At 41.4% G+C, this 16,562-nt stretch overlaps 1 protein-coding gene and 1 non-coding gene across 18 annotated transcripts in view; one reads left to right on the plus strand and one right to left on the minus strand.

The window, feature by feature from the left end:
* MAGI1 (membrane associated guanylate kinase, WW and PDZ domain containing 1) overlaps nt 1-16,562 on the minus strand; it is a 683,941-nt gene that overhangs the window by 593,007 nt on the left and 74,372 nt on the right. The window lies entirely within an intron of this gene.
* LOC111760049 (U6 spliceosomal RNA) lies at nt 7,181-7,286 on the plus strand. Its single transcript, XR_002793849.1, has one exon. It is a non-coding gene; the product is annotated as a U6 spliceosomal RNA (small nuclear RNA).

Consider the following 16,562-nt stretch of genomic DNA (forward strand, 5'->3'; position numbering starts at 1 on the left):
CTTTTTACAAAGACTACAACTCCTGAGAAGAGATGTGCCTTTTACTCTTTTTTACTCAGAAGCCCTAGTACAACATTGCCTTCAACTAACAGGTCCACAGTTCAGCTGAGATATGAGACGCACCTCTACATTTCTAAGGCCCCAAAGAGTTCAACATTCTCCACAAATACACCAAGAATAATGTGTTGCCAGAATCCACTTGTTGACAGTCTTTGAACATTTTCCACATCTTCCCAAACTCCCAAGTTTCTAAACTTTCATATCCAGGACACTGGATCAGGACTAACAACATAATTGGGTCATAATTTTTTTTCATAGCTTTTCGATTTTAATCAAAAGAAATGAAAAAACAACATACAGTACCAAAATAAATTTTAAAACGCTAGGAGATAAAAGCAGAGCTAGACCGCCCAAGTGGATAACAGAATTCGCTGAAATTACCTAGCTTAACTTCAGAGATGAGCTTTTGGAAGGGAAAAGACATTTCTAACAATTTCAGCCAGGAGTCTGGATGGGGCCTCTCTAACCTTACTTCACAGTAAAGGTCATCCACCCGGATTTGCAGGTCTTCCCAGGTCCCCAAAGACTATCCTAGCTATTAAATGGCAGACAAATAAAACTGAGTGAAAAGATTAAATTGAGTCCCACATATTCATCTCTTCTAGAGAGCACTATAGGGAAAACAAACAAAAAGTACTAATAATATACTAAAAACCCATATGCAAATTAAATGCTATTATTATGCCAAAGGCTTGCACAAAGAACAAGAATCTTTCCTCTCAGAATTTGTAAATCCCTCTTCATTTGGTTGGAATGGAATTTACATAATTCCATCCCACTCCCACACTCACACTGATCTGCAAAAGCCACTACTTGGCAGAGCTCTGCATTATCTCTATGTCATGTGAGCCACCTACTCAGGGCCAGGCAGGCACTATTGATACCTTAAGACACTATTGGCGGTGGACTTGGCCCAGTGGTTAGGGAGTCTGTCTACCACATGGGAGGTCCGCGGTTCAAACACTGGGCCTCCGTGACCCGTGTGCAGCTGGCCCATGCACAATGCTAATGCACGCAAGGAGTGCCCTGCCTCGCAGGGGTGTCCCCGCGTAAGGGTGTCCCCGCATAGGGGAGCCCCACGCGCAAGGAGTGCGCCCCGTAAGGAGAGCCGCCCAGCGTGAAAGAAAGTGCAGCCTGCCCAGTAATGGTGCTGCACACACGGAGAGCTGACACAACAAAGATGACAGGACAAAAAGCAACACAGATTCCTGGTGCCGCTGATAAGGATAGAAGTGGCCACAGAAGAACACACAGCGAATGGACACAGAGAGCAGACAACTGGGGGGGGGGGAAGAGAAATAAATAAAATTAAAAAAAGACACGCTTGATACCTTAAACAAGCGCTTACATCATAAAAATAAATCAAATGAAATTTCCCCCAATGGCCTTTCATTCTTATTCTCTCCTCCCAGAGGACTCCGTGTCAAGCTAGGCTCTAGGCCTGTGTTATCCAATATGGCAGCCATGAGCCACATGTGGTGACCAACCACTTGTCGGTCCTAAGTGTGCCTAAGGAACTGAACCTTTTATTTTATTTCAACGTAACTGATTTAAACTTAAATTACTCATGCAGCTTTTGAAAATTCTTATTATGTGTTTGGGACCACCTGAATCTACTTTTCCAACTAGATTTTGTTAAATGTAAATGTAGATAAAGTATATCCCATGAGTGTTTGAATTGAGATGTACCCTAAGTACAAAACACACAAGTCATTTTCAAAGACTTAGCTCTTCATGCTACCAAAGTAAAATGTAAGAATGTAGAAGATCTCACTAGTATCTTTTATACTTTTGAAATAAAAAGTTTTAATGTATTCCGTTAAGACATGTAATTAAAATTAATTTCACCTGTTTCTTTTTACTGTTTTTGAAGTAGTTACTAGAAAATTTTAAATTATACGCTGTTCACATTTTATTTCTATTGGCCAGTGCTGCTCTAGAGATTGAAATCAGCTTAAACCTTCAGCTTCAAACTCCCTCGGTCTTTCTTGTGACTGGACTCTTTGGGCAGCCTTGGGAAGCCTAAGGGTCCCTTCTCAGTATAACGTTTGTAAATGCATTAAATAAAATGTGCAAGAGTACAAGGGACTCCCATTACATTAAAATATAGTTCAGAAAACATGTTTATAATAAAACTAATATAATTATGCTATTTCTTCCTTAAGGCATGGTATTACAAAGCATTAAATAGTGGTGGTAATTACTGGAATTTCTAAGTCGTGATAAACCTAAACAAAATTTTAATACAAATTAAACTGTCTGAGATTGCTATTCATGACAAAGCCATGGGTATTTATACCAAAGGAAATGTTCAGAAAGAAGTTAGTGAAAACGTGCATGTGATTTTTATCCCATACCCTGCCCCACCCCTATTTGATTTCTAGCCACAGACTCTTGAGTAATCTATGGATCCCAGGTTAAGAATTCTATTTTAATATCAGGTGACTCTGTGCATATCTGTTTTTCAAGAATAACACCCAACTTTAGGATGTAATTTTACCTCGGCTCAATCCTGTTAATTTGGAGCTCATGACTCATAATTCCTGTTTTCCAACACAACCAAACCAATATTATAAGGAAGCACTTGCACTTGTTTTTTCCTGATACTTTTGCTCTACAAAGGGGACAGGAAGACCAGTAAGGAGTGTATATTTAAAAGAAAAAAAATTTCAGCTAAGTACCAAAAGCAATTCTCTTGATCTAATGATTAATTTGTGTGTGTCACAATATTCAACAACCAGAAAGACCACAAAAATATCAATGGCACTTCATATAATTGTACAAAGTATTTCCCATTGTTTATTTTCTTGTACAGACACTTCTCTAATACTTATGTGCCAGGTACTACTTCAAGGACTATAAACATTAACTCCTTAGTCCTTTTACAACTCTATGAGTTGAGGGCATCCTGTTTTTAGAGATGAGAAAAAGGAGGCTCAGAGAGGTTAAGTCATTTGCCCAAGGTCACAGAGCAGCTGGGATTCCTATAGAGACCAGCTGCCTGTGCTGTTTTCAAGAAAAAGGCAATACCAGGCAGTCATATAGAACCTCAAGACTCTCCTCACAGCAAGTGAGCAAAGGTTATTACCAAACTGCCTGCTTCTAAATCACCTTCTGAAAATTAAAACTCGAGAAAGTAAGGCCCTCTTTATACCTTCTGGCCTATTCACAAGCAGGTTTCAAAATTAAACCAAACACCTTTTTTATCCATGAGGTAAAATAAAGCTCCCTCAGTATCTTAGGGCAGCTAATGCTTGCCCTGGCAACTTTCCACTCTTATCTAAAATATGCTCCGGGAAAAATCTAGGTCCAGTGATAAAGCCAAGTTTCAACTTCACCACACCAGCTTAACAGAGATTACAGGCATACTTGGGAATTAACCAGCAAGGGAAGGACACAGAAACCTTGGGTCCTCAGAGGCCAGTCAGTGTTTACAATCCGTTGCCAGGGCCGAGCAAACTTGGCCGGTGTCAAGAGCGCAGTAGTGAAGTTTCATCAGCGAAACTGGCCTTCCAGGTGTACGCTGGGAGGCAGGTACAAGACCACATTCTTTCCTCCAGTGAACAAATAGAGGTTTGTCTCCTGCTATGCTGGCCTGACATGGGCAGCTAGATAAGCCTCTCTCAGACAATAACCTCAACACAGAAACCTTTTTAGCTTGCTGGCACTTCCTAACACCGAAAGCAAAATGGTTTTCCGAATGCCAAGCACTAAAAGAAGCAGATAACGTTATACTAACATTTATCTAGAAAGTCAAGGTTTGCTGGGTAAAATTTAACTTCAGCAAGCAACTTTTTAGGCAGATACAACTCAGTACATGTTTGTGGCTCTGAAAACCTGGTGTTACCTTTTCAAAGGTCTGCTGGGCTAAATTAAAGGCTTCATCTTGGCTATGTGAACGGGTATCTCCTTTGTGAAATGATAGAGCCCCACTGGGAGGTATAATATTAAATAAGATGACTTCATTTTCTTCCAGAGAAAAATTTTTACCTCAACCCCCACACTCTGGCACTCACATACACAAGACTCCAATACCAGGGGGCAAAATGTCAGGCCTAATAGGTCTGGATCATTCTCAGATTAACAACCTTGAGGGAATAATCCTATAAGAAAATATTTTCAAGATTTGGGGTAATAACATTTTTGGGCCATATGAAATTTGTTAGCGTTTGCACTTTTGTTTCTAAAAACCTCTGAAGTCATTTGTTTCCCACAGTTTTTCTCAGAAGCTACTTTGTGGGAAAGAAAGCCAGATCCTAGGCAGCAAGCCAGCTCTAACTGGACTGCTCCGAAAGTCAACTACCCCCTATCCCCATCCCACCCCCACCCAAGCTAGGCTCAATGGCCATTTCTCTTGGCAAAGGTAGTTAATTTTTTACCTAGGTATGAACCGACATGGGAAAAAGTTCATGGCACACCATTTCATGAAACAAATGACACATAATAGAGAGATCCCAGATGTGCTGTTTGAAATAACATAGAGGGAAGCGGATATGGCTCAAGCGATTGGGCTTCCACCTACCACATGGGAGGTGCCAGGTTCGGTTCCCGGTGCCCCCTGAAGAAGGCAAGCTGGTGTGGCAGGCAGACATGGTGAGCTTATGCAACAAGATGATGCAACAAAAGACACACAAAGTGAAATGACAATGAGAGGCGCAACGAACCAGGGAGCTGAGGTGGCTCAGGTGACTTAGCACCTCTCTTCAACATGGGATGTCCTAGGTTTGGTTCCCAGTGCCTCCTAAAGCAAAGATGAGCAGACAAAGAGAGCACACAACAAATGGACACAGAGAGCAGACAGCGACCGCAAACAATGAGGGGGGGGAAGCAGGTATAAATAAATTAATTCAATCTTTAAAAGAAAAGAAATAACATAGAAACGGTAAAGCCAAAGTGTTAAATGGATATTTCTATAGAGAAGAATAAGGGTTGGGGATGCGTTGCGAGAAGGGAGAGTGATTCTGGAACCAGACTGCCTCATTCAAATCCTTGGCTCTGCCACTTTTTAGCCAAGTAATCTTAGTCAAGTTACTTAAACACTCTTGCCTCAGTTTCCTCTCCTGTAAAACAGAGTATACACCCATAGGGCTGCTGAAAGGACTAAATGAATTGATAGATTCATACTTAGCATAAGTACTTAGAACAGTGCCTGGCGCTGGGTAACTGCTAGATAAGCACAGCTGTTAATATTTTTGCACTTTTCATGTTTACAACATAAAACCTTAGTTGTTACTAAATATAACCCTCATAAAAGGGGCACAATTATTGTCTCCATTGAGAGATGAAAGAACTGAAGGTTAAAGCAATTAAGAAACTGGCCCTAGGTCATGCAGCTAAAATTAAGAGCATTCCATGTGAAGTGCTCCATCTTTGTTATCTGAATTCAGAGCCCAGCAGTCTCATCCTCTCTCATCCTCTCTAGCGTCACATTTGGCTTTTCTTTCCTTACTTTCTCGTAGAAAGAAAGGAACGAAGGGAGGGAAAGAAAGAAGTGAATAAAATTTGTATGTACATTATTTTTTCAAACTAACAAAAATAACCTTAACTTATTAAAAATTCAACTAGGTCAAACACTGAGTGACTGAGAGAAGGGGGGCGTCTGCATTCCAGGCTCCTGGCTAGCCCTGCCCCTCAATTCTAGCAGTTTTGCCAGGCAGGGCAAATAGACCACAGGAGGGCGATGCTCAGAGGGAAGCGATCACATAATCCACCCAAAAGGACACCCTATGTCTTTGAAGAGCAGATTCTAAGGGTCAGGAGTGGTTTGAAGAATCTGGATGCTTGGGAAAGGAAATACAAACAACCCATCTAACAATCGCCCACCTTTGCCTACTTCAAATGCCTCACAAATCCCTTCAAAAGAAAAAAAGGATTATTTTGTGGTTCCCAGTTTCCTTTTTTTTCTTCTTTATTTTCTTTTAAATGTTATATTCAAAAAATATGAGGTCCCCCCTACCCCACTCCTCCCACATCAACAACCTTTCAATCATTTTTCCATTTCTGAAATTGCTACAGTTCTCTTTCAAATAGCAGGCTGACAAACGATCTTTTAAAATGCCACCCTCGGTCACCATGCAAATGCAGAAAAGGAAAGAAAAAAAACAAAAAACCGGGACTGCCAGTCACAATATTTACCAGTGCTGAAGTGTTTTGTTTATTTTCGGTGGAGGATGCAGTGAGATGACAAAGGAAAAACAAAAGTCCTGTGTCAAACACACGCTCAAGATGATTTCCTTCTCTGCTGCCCTTGTGTCAAATGCACACAAATCCAGAGCAACCCTGGCCCCCAGCATGCTTATGGTTTGGCCGAGCCATAAACATGTCATCCTTCAAAACAGCACAGAGCCACACAGACATCAAACAAACAAGGTAGTGCCAGAAAGGATATATTGAGTTTTGACGTCTAATGCTCTGGATGAAATGACTTTGTTTCCCCTAAAAATAGATGAACTAAAATAAATATAAGCGTTCCAAGGCAATGGAACCAGTCACTTTTCCTGTGACTCAGAGACTTTATAACTTCTTTTTTTAATAACTATAGGTCAGACACTAAGTGCATTTTTGAGTTGACTCACAGGCTCATCATTACCAACCCTATGAGGTATTTTAAATTATTCCCATTTTGCAGATGAGGAGACTGGGGCACAGAGGTTAAATAATTGTGTAGGTTCACAAAGCTTTCCACTGGCATTTGGTCCTGCACTGTCAGATTCTGGAGGCTGACTCTAAAGAATACTGCCCCACATTTAGTTAAGGTCTTATATGGCCACCCAGTAGCCCTTCAACAAGGACTTAAGCTAAACTCATTCAGGGGTTCTGGGCTCCAAACCTCAGCCTCATTGCTTGTCAACAAAACACCCAGACACCACAGCGATGAATTAAATTTTTGAAAGTAGGCATGCTTTTACATAGCTCAAGTTTAAAAATTCACAATACCAAGTACTGGCAAGGATTTTAAGCAATGAACATATTCATATAATACTGGTTGGAATATAAACTGGCACAACCACCTTGGAACACAGTTTGGAATTATGTATGGGAGTTAGAAAAATGCGTACCAGTTCCACACTTGGGTATACCCTAAAGAAATGAAGGTAAGCATGCATCAAAGCATGTATGGGTGCTTGCTTTGGTGGCACATATACTAAAATTGTAATGATACAGGGAAGATTAGCTCATCCCAGTGCAAGGATGACATGCAAATTAGTGAAGCAGTCAGTATTTTTTATTGTGGCTGAAAGGGGTAGTCTAGGGATGTCTTTCTTTTCAAAGAAGGCTAGAGAATAATCTCGGGACTGAATAACATAGTGAACCCAGAGGTGAATGAGGATTGTGGTTAATAGTACAAAAACAAGAATGTTCTTCTACAAACTAGAACAAATGTACATCACTATTACAAGGTGGTAAGACTATGGAGATGCATGGGAAAAATACAATTAATGTAACTTATGGACTATAGTTGACATCAATACTCTAATATTCTTACATCAATGTCAAAGAAGGTACTGTGTTAATAAGACAGGAGTATGGGAAAAATATACCCAATGTACACTACAGACCATAGATAGTGGTAATAGTCAGATGATGTTCTCTCATAATCTGTAACAAATGTTCCACAGCGATGTAAGGAGTTGGTGGAGAGCTATTGTATGGGAATTCTATACATTCGGCATGATTGTTTTGTAAGTTCACAGCTTCTCTAAAAATATATATATTTTAAAAGCATGTACAGCCATAATCATAGTAATATTATTCACAACAGCCTCAAACTACAACCAACACAAATGTCATCAGTAGGACAGATGAGTAAATGTTGATTATATTGTTGTAGAATTTTGAGAGAGGTTCAATTATTTGCATATAGAGAGGCCAGGACTCAGGAATGATTTTGAGAAGGAAAAATGGTTTATTGACCGCTGGCCGGACTCGGGAGCTTTCTGTTTCAATCCCAAACCCGGAACAAGATTTTTAAGTCCCTTTTACAGAAAGAGGAAAGGCCAAATGGTCCCTTTGTTCAGTTCTCAATAGGCTTGAATTAGCATATATACCTTCCACATCTTAGGTAAGCTTTTAGCATATTTGGTTTGCATTTCCCCTGAATACTTAAAGTTTATAGACCTTGCATTGTTAAACTGTTTCCTGGGACTGGAGTCCTTGCCATGGTCTCCAAGGGCAGGACTGCAGCCTCTTATCACCCCACACCCACAAGTCACAGATAGTTTAGGTTATCTCTGAAGAGACAAAGAGCCTCCCACCCATAGCCCTCATCAATATCATGCTACAACACAATACAGAAATGAAAAAGAATGGCAGCTATACATAACAACATGGGCAGACCTCAACATAATTAAACAACATGAGGAAATGAAACCAGACACAAAAGAATATATAGCTCCCTTTGGAGAGGAGGGACTGAGCTCAAGTGGAGTCTTCTCACTGCTGTCATGTTCTAGTTCTGACTCAGCTGGTGTTAGCCAAGTGTGCTTACTTCACTGTAACTCGCACAGCAGAATACTTCGGATTTGCGTGATTCTCTATCAGGTCTTCACTCCAATTTTCCCCCCGAAATTATAAGAAAGAAAGTTCATAAAACCTTGAAATCTAAACTCAGTTTTTTATTACTGCACTGGAAAAACAAGCATAATATAAGACATTATAATCCTATCTTGATATTCTGAACATGCAAAAACAGCTCTATAGAAAATTCCCTTCAGTCGCCAAAGTTCACCTCAGAAGAATTTTAGATAATGTTTGTATTCAAAATAGACCCGCTTATTGTGGTATCAAAGAAATGCATGTGCAATCCACCTCAGGAAGGGGCTTACACACACAGTGCCCAGGGTTTGAAAGTATAATTCTCTTGCTGCAACAGCAAAATCAATGATTTTGAGCCTGCGTAAAAGCTGAGTATTCTCTGCAGTGGATACTAGAGAAGCAGGGGTTAGCTTCACCTTAAATGTCCTCGTCAGTGAGGGCAACTCTAACCCCTACCCTCCTATGGAAGTAGAAGAGTTCTGGCTAATATGGCCCATAACTCTGAGGTAAGAAAAACTTACCTCATGTCCATGGTCCTCGAGGGTAAAAATATACACTTCATGCTTTAGTAAATGTAGAAAGAACCCTAGTGCTACTCACATCTACCAAAGCTCAAATGAGGCTTCCAAGTCTCCAAAAGCCACTAAGGGGCATAGTATCTCCAAAAGATACGGACCATGGGACCCTGAACTAGCTGAATGTTCTCCCCATTCTCCAACCCCTTCATTTGGTTAACCCAAAACTATTTCAAACTCACCTCAAGCTCACTGCTTTAGAGCTTTCTCCGATGTCCTCTTCCCCTGCATTGAATCTTTTTGTCTTCTACTTCCACAAAATGCTCTTCCTTTCTTCCTATCCCTTTACTCAAAAGGTCATTTAACCTTTTTTTTTTTAAGATTTATTTATTTATTTATTTCTCTCCCCTCCTCCCCCCCAGCCTGGTTGTCTGTTCTCTGTGTCTATTTGCTGCGTCGTCTTTGTCCGCTTCTGTTGTTGTCAGTGGCACGGGAATCTGTGTTTCTTTTTGTTGCATCATCTTGTTGTGTCAGCTCTCCGTGTGTGCGGCACCATTCCTGGGCAGGCTGCACTTTCTTTCACGCTGGGTGGCTTTCCTTACGGGGCACACTCCTTGCACGTCGGGCTCCCCTACGTGGGGACACCCCTGCGTGGCAGGGCACTCCTTGGGTGCATCAGCACTGTGCATGGGCCAGCTCCACAAGGGGCAAGGAGGCCTGGGGTTTGAACCGTGGACCTCCCATGTGGTAGACGGACGCCCTAACCACTGGGCCAAGTCCACCGCCCCATTTAACCTTTATCTGCACAATTATTTCATTCACCAAAAGACCACAACTTTTTTCCCCATCATTGATTCTACAGGCAAAGCATAATTTCTATATAAAATAGGGGCTTAATAAAGTCTTAATGGACAAATGAATAAATTTCCTTTTGATATCAACAATAACAACAAAGATAAATTTTTCTGTTCTTCCCAAACCAATGACTACAGTTCGTAGGTTTCAGGAAGTATCTAAAATCGCCCCAAATGGGTTTTAGCCAGGCAAGCGGCTCATTTTCTTTGGGCCTGGGTTCCCCAATGTGGAAAAACTCCCAGGAAGCCTTGCCTAGATAAGCAGAAAGTGATGTCTAGACAATTTTGCTTTAGTCTTCTGCTGGGAAACCCTCCAGCTATTTCACTGAACCTCAAACAACCAAGTCATAGTTCACATTTCACAGATTCCTTGCCAGGGTTTTGACATCTTTGGAGCAGAGAGCTGGGGGAAGGGTGGGCAGACATTTGTCTTTGGGGTGGTTTCTACAAACCAATAAGTACAAACAATTCCATGGGGGAATGTTATTCCAGGAAGACTAGTATATCACTGGCCACTGTGACTACCCAACAAAAAATAGAGATCTGTCCTAGGTAATGACTCCAAAGGGTGAAAAAAAAAAAATAAAAGGGCCTAATCATAATTTAATTATAATATTTCACCCTGAAATCAGAGAAGAGAAAATCACCCCGGCTTAAAGCTGAATTATAGTTCTCATTGTCCACACAAATGTACACAAGTTTGCCCTTGTGTAGAACCATCCGGGGAAGTAAGCTCGCCGTATGGTACCCTTTACCCATTTCAACTCTCCCACACCTCCCTAAAACATCCCACTCTTGCTTCCATATAATTTACCCATCATTGCTCCTCTGTGGAAGAATATTCTGAGAAATGAGTACAAGTGCCACAGTTACATACATTCCTTACATTTATTTTCTGGAGTTTCTATACCTCCTCTCTAAGCTACAAACTCTTGGTGGGCTGAGACTCATTTTTTCCAATGTTACAGGCAGCACATGGCATAGGGAGGCTCGACAGGACAAGCATGCAAAAACCGATAGGCTGAATGGAAAAATAAGTGAATTAGGATTCTTTCCTACTTAGAAATAACATAAAATCCCAAAATAGCCTTTCACCTTCCTTGATGCTATGCTTTCAAGGACAAAGAGGTCATACCTATATCTACCTGACATGTCCCTGCATCAGGCCACTTCCACTTGCTGAAATACATCAGAAGTAAAAGAGACAGGCAGGAAACTAATTCCTCTGTGTCCAGTCAAGGAATGATTTGAAACAAATCTGTTTGGAAATAAAGTCACTTTGACCTTGGAACGACCTGCTCCCCATGCATTTCCCCTTACCTCTTTCCTGCCAGGGCTTAGAATTCATTCCGTTATCCATCCCATCCCATCCACTCCTGGGAGATAGTTGCTGATGTTATTTTAAACTTAAGTTCCTTAAGCTAACACTGAGCATGCATAAGTGAACAGTAGAGCTAGCAATGAATAAATGGTTTGGACATTTAAGATTTCTTACATAAATGAAGAAAAACACATAAAATTCAAAAATTCCAATGAAAAACAATTTGTGCATTGAACATGGTTGGCTGTACCAGCAGAAATACCTTGTATACATTGCAATGCTGGGTACCTTGGAACATAATATTAAAATAAGAGCTCTTCTGAAGATGTCACTTGGATAAGGAAGGTCTAATGTCTCACAAACGCACTCTACAGTGAATAGGCAGCTATTATTCTCAGTTCCAGTGTAGAGAGAAGCTGAACTGACACCACAGAAGTACAACTGCTCATGAGGTTTTACAAGTTTCAAAAAACAAGTTTCCCAATAAAGACAGCCTCCATTCCTCTTGCCACTGATCTTCCTGTCAGGCTTCCCTTAATAAAATTTGTATCTGAAAATCATCATGAATGGTCCATTGTGCTGAGAAGAAAGACATTCACCCTAAATTGCTTGGTAGAGCTAAGCGCTTGGGAACCACCTGAGCAATCAGCTAAGTTATTTGGAAAAGCTATTTCTCCAATTAGGACAATTTCTATGGTTTGATTTGGCATGATATCCATCAAGAGATTGTTTTTCTTCTGCTATCTTTCTCATATCAGTAGTTTCCAGACTTAAAGTAAGCATATTTGCTTTTTTCTTCTCATGGATGCTACTCTGAACTGTACTCTTCAATTATATTCATGTTTGTTCAGGTACAAGACAGAGAGAAACACACACACACACGATGAATATACTTTCCAACTCAGTTGTGCAGAAAGATGAGCTTAAGTTATATCAAAATGCCCGTCGGAAAGCCATGATACAGGGAAAAACTTATGTGGCTCAAGCACTTGAGCTTCCGTTTACCATCCGGGAGGTCCAGGGTTCATGCCCAGGGCCTCCTGGTGAGGGTGAGTTGGCCCATGCGGAGTGCTGGCCCACATGAGTGCCACCCCATGTGGGAATGCTGCCCCGTGTGGGAGTGCCCCCCAAACACACACACAGGAGTGCCGGCCAATGTGGAGAGCTGGCACAGCAAGATGACACAAAAAGAGACACAGAGAAGAGACAATAAGAGATGTAGCAGAACAGGGAGCTGAGGTGGTGCAATTGAATGATCGCCTCTCTCCCACTCAGGAAGGTACCAAGATCAGTTCCTGGAGCCGCCTAATGAGAATACAAGCAGACACAGAAAGAACACACAGCAAATGGACACAGAGAAACAGACAATGTGGGGCTCAGGAGAGATAAATAAATAAATAAGTTAAAAAAAAAAAAAAAAGAAAGTCATGATACAGTGGGCAAAAAACTTAGACAAAAAATCAGGCAGAAAGAGAAAAAGAAAGGTTAAAAGAAGCTGAGTTTTTAAAAATACTGTATTTAAATAATGAAGTAATTGTTTAAAGAGCTCTCTTGATAAAAATAACCACAGCCCAATGTAGAATGGGCAGTTTGTAATTTTCCAGAATAATTATTTTATAATTTTAAGGAGAGCCCCATGCCAAGCCCTTTTACATGCACTACTTTATTTAAACCCTACAACAGTCCTGAAGGAGAGAAAAAAAATTTCCATGAGGGCAGTGACCTTGGCCTGTTTTGTTTACCCACAGATCTCAGGATCTGGCACAGTGCCAGGCATACAGCAAGCACTTAATAGAATTTTCTAGCTGAAGGGCAGCCTTTTTTCACATTAGGGAAATGCAGCTCACAGAAGTTAAACAATTTGTTCCAGATCACAAGGCTTAAGGAAGCCAGGCTTTCGCTAAAGGGCAGTCGGACCCCTGAGTCCTGGCATGTTACCACTCTGTGAGTCTGGTCCTTCTAATAATATTTTTAAGAGTGTCAACACTAACCCTTATTACATCATATCTCTGCAAGGCAGCAATAAGACATATTCCTGTAGACACAGAAATAAACACAATTTTAACTCATGAAGCACAGTAACTGCCCTGCCCTTTTTTTTTTTTTTTAAAGATTTATTTATGTATTTCTCTGCACACACACACACACACACACACACACACACACACCCCGGGCCCCCCCCCCCCCCCCCCCCCGCCCTTGGCTGCTCTCTGTGTCCATTCACTGCGTGTTTTTCTGTGTCCACTTACATTCTCATAAGGGCACTAGGCATCTGTGTCTCTTTTTGTTGTATCATCTTGCTGTGTCAGCTCTCCCTGTGTGTGGCACAACTCCTGAACGGGCTGCGGTTTCATGCGGGGTGGCTCTCCTTGTGCGGGGACCACTCCTTGCGTGGGGGGCACCCTTACATGGGGGCATTCCTGCATGGGCCGGCACTCCTTGTGCACAGCAGCACTGTGCATAGGCCAGCTCACCACACAAGCCAGGAGGCCCTGGGTATCAAGCTCTTGTACCTCCTACATGGTAGGTGGATGCTCTATCTGTTAAGCCCCATCTGCTTCTCCTGCCCTTGTCCTGTAATAGCCTTTCACAGTCTCTGGTAATAACCTCAGTGTTGGATACCCCTATGGGAATGGAAAGACCATCAGGACTTGAGAGAAGCCAAACCACTGGACGGCTAAGGTACAGCAGTCCCTAGCTGTTAGAGGAAGGCGCATCCACACTGACGTAAAAATCAGACCTTGGGAGCAAGAAGAGAAAGGAGAAGGAAAGGTCATGAGAAATCACCTGGACATCTCAAATAGGGCATCATATCCCTGAATGAGGGAGTGAAAAGGGCCATGAGTCACTGGCTCCCCTCTTACAAAGAGCTACAAAGAAAGGAATCTCTTTTATAGACCTGAAAAATTAGTATCAAGTCCAACCTCTCTCAAACCATCTCTTCCTCCCTCTCTATCTTCTCTCTCCCCACTTCCTCCCCCAGTTGTTCCTAAGACTCCATGAATTGTTCACTGTCAACCAGTGAGGATCCTGGTTTCTTTTCCAAGGTAAGGATGACAACATCTTCCCCATTTTTCAGGCTTCAGGTTATTCAGCACCAAATAGGCTCACAGATTTTCTGAGCAGTTCTACCCTTTCCTCTCCCTGAACAGAATCCCTAAGAGTCATGTGATTCCTCAGGCTTACTCTGGATTCACTCGCAGTGGATTTCCTGAGGATGCCCCTTTTTGATGTTCCTCTGCTTTATGAAGCCACCCAGAGTCTGACAGACACATAGCGCCCGTTTCCAGGAGGCTGGAAGCACACAATAAAATGGAAAGATTTTTGCATCTGCATCCAACTGGCCTACTTCTAGGTGTTGATGATATCAATGACCATTTCATGATGGACATAATCAACCTTAATCTAAAACCATCCCGAGACCAGAACCTGCTGCATATATTTATCTTAACTCAGAAACAGATGTAGGTTGTAAACAATTTCCACAAACATCTTTGAAAAGGATATAACTACCTGATAAATGTTCCTTCTGACCAAAGCATCTACTGCCAACAGACACCAAACAAACTCTGAGAACCATTTAATTCAGTATTTATTAAACTTTCATCATTTGCATTCCATACCTCATGGCTTCTACCATATATGAGTACCACTTCTACTATTTTCCTTTAAGTTTCTTTTAAAGACCAGTTTGCCCTTTTGTGTAATTAAATGTATCTTAAATGGAAACTTTGTCACCTCAATAAATAGACATACAGAATCATGTCCCACAAAAATAAGGTAACTCTAAAAGCAAATACAATAAAAGCAAAATGATGTCATTAAAAACTCCAGGTGGCTTATTACTGCCCACTGGAGGCTGCAGAGCCTGTGGCCCTCAGTTAGAAGGGTGATAAGCATATGTCAGGGGTTTGTAAAAGACACCTTGGCACCTGACAGAGATTCCTTTGATATAATTCAAGAATTGCGAAAGAAGAGCAAAGGGAAAGAGGGTCTAACCTGCATTGAAGCAGGGGCTCAAGTGAGAAGACAAAAGCTGTCTGTGTCATTTCACCTTCTGTTTTACTGACTGAGGTAACAAGTGACATTGCTTACCGTGAATATCAGGTGGGATACTCCTCAGAGTGTAAAAGATGCTTCCAAAGCCACGACTTTCACCCTAGAGTGACCAACTGGGGTAGGGTTCCTCTCAAAATGCCCGTGTCGGACAGAGCTAGCAATCATATTTATTTTCTTTACACAAAATATTTCGGCTAGCACACTAGGAGTAATTTTCTAGTATCTGAGAAGTAAAATAGTTGAGAAATAATGACTGTTGCCAAAACAACCCTAGGTGACTCCTACCCAGCTAGTCGGCCAGAGCTCCCACAGCAAAGAGGACCCTGAACTAGAAAAGCCTGTTGGAAGGAAAAGTATTTCCACAAGAGACAAGAAAACAGTCAGGTGTTCTCTCTTCTGCAAGATAGCTTAAAGTCACACCAATGTTTAATAAAACCTTGGACTCTTCCACCTGTTCCCCACAATTCAGGTAAAGATTTCTGTCAACCTCAGAAATCTCCGCCACCTTATAGAATCCTGAAGTTTGTTCATCTTACAATTAAAAGAGAAAAGACACTACGGTGTTGATGAAACAAAGGATAAGCCTTACTTTCAGTGTAAGATAGATTGGTGGTTATCTCCCACTGCTGCCACTTACTAGGTCTCAGCTTGGTCAGCTGCAAATGGGGATAATCTGCTTAAGTTGGTCTAAGGAACAAATGAGGATGTATACATAAAATGCATGGCACAGTATCAGTCCATAGTTTCTCCTCCCTAAAATCCACAGAACCCATGAAATAATATTAATTTAGCACTTACCACCTGGCATGTACTAAATGGCTAATCCATAGAAGCCTCTGTTCTAAATGTAGTACATGTACTGACTCAACCTCACAAAACCCTACAAAGCAGGCACTATTATTTCCATTTTACAGATGAGAATACTGAGGCACAAAGAGGTACAGTAACTTGTCCAAGGTCGCAGGGTTATTAGTAAGTAGCAGCGACAGGATTCAAACCAGGCTAGGTGGCTCCATAACTCCCACTCCTAACCACCACGGTGCCTCTGGAAATCCAAAGACACATCACTGAAAAAGCAGACAATGATGGCTACAGGGATGGACAGATGGATAGCTAAGTGATAAAACAAGTATAATAAAATGTTAATGGTAGAATCTAAGTAATGGCCATACAGGGGTTCACTACAAATTCTTTCAAATTTGCTGTGTTTTAAATTTT

The sequence above is a fragment of the Dasypus novemcinctus genome, chromosome 26 (genome assembly GCF_030445035.2).
Source record: "Dasypus novemcinctus isolate mDasNov1 chromosome 26, mDasNov1.1.hap2, whole genome shotgun sequence".
NCBI lineage: Eukaryota > Metazoa > Chordata > Mammalia > Cingulata > Dasypodidae > Dasypus > Dasypus novemcinctus.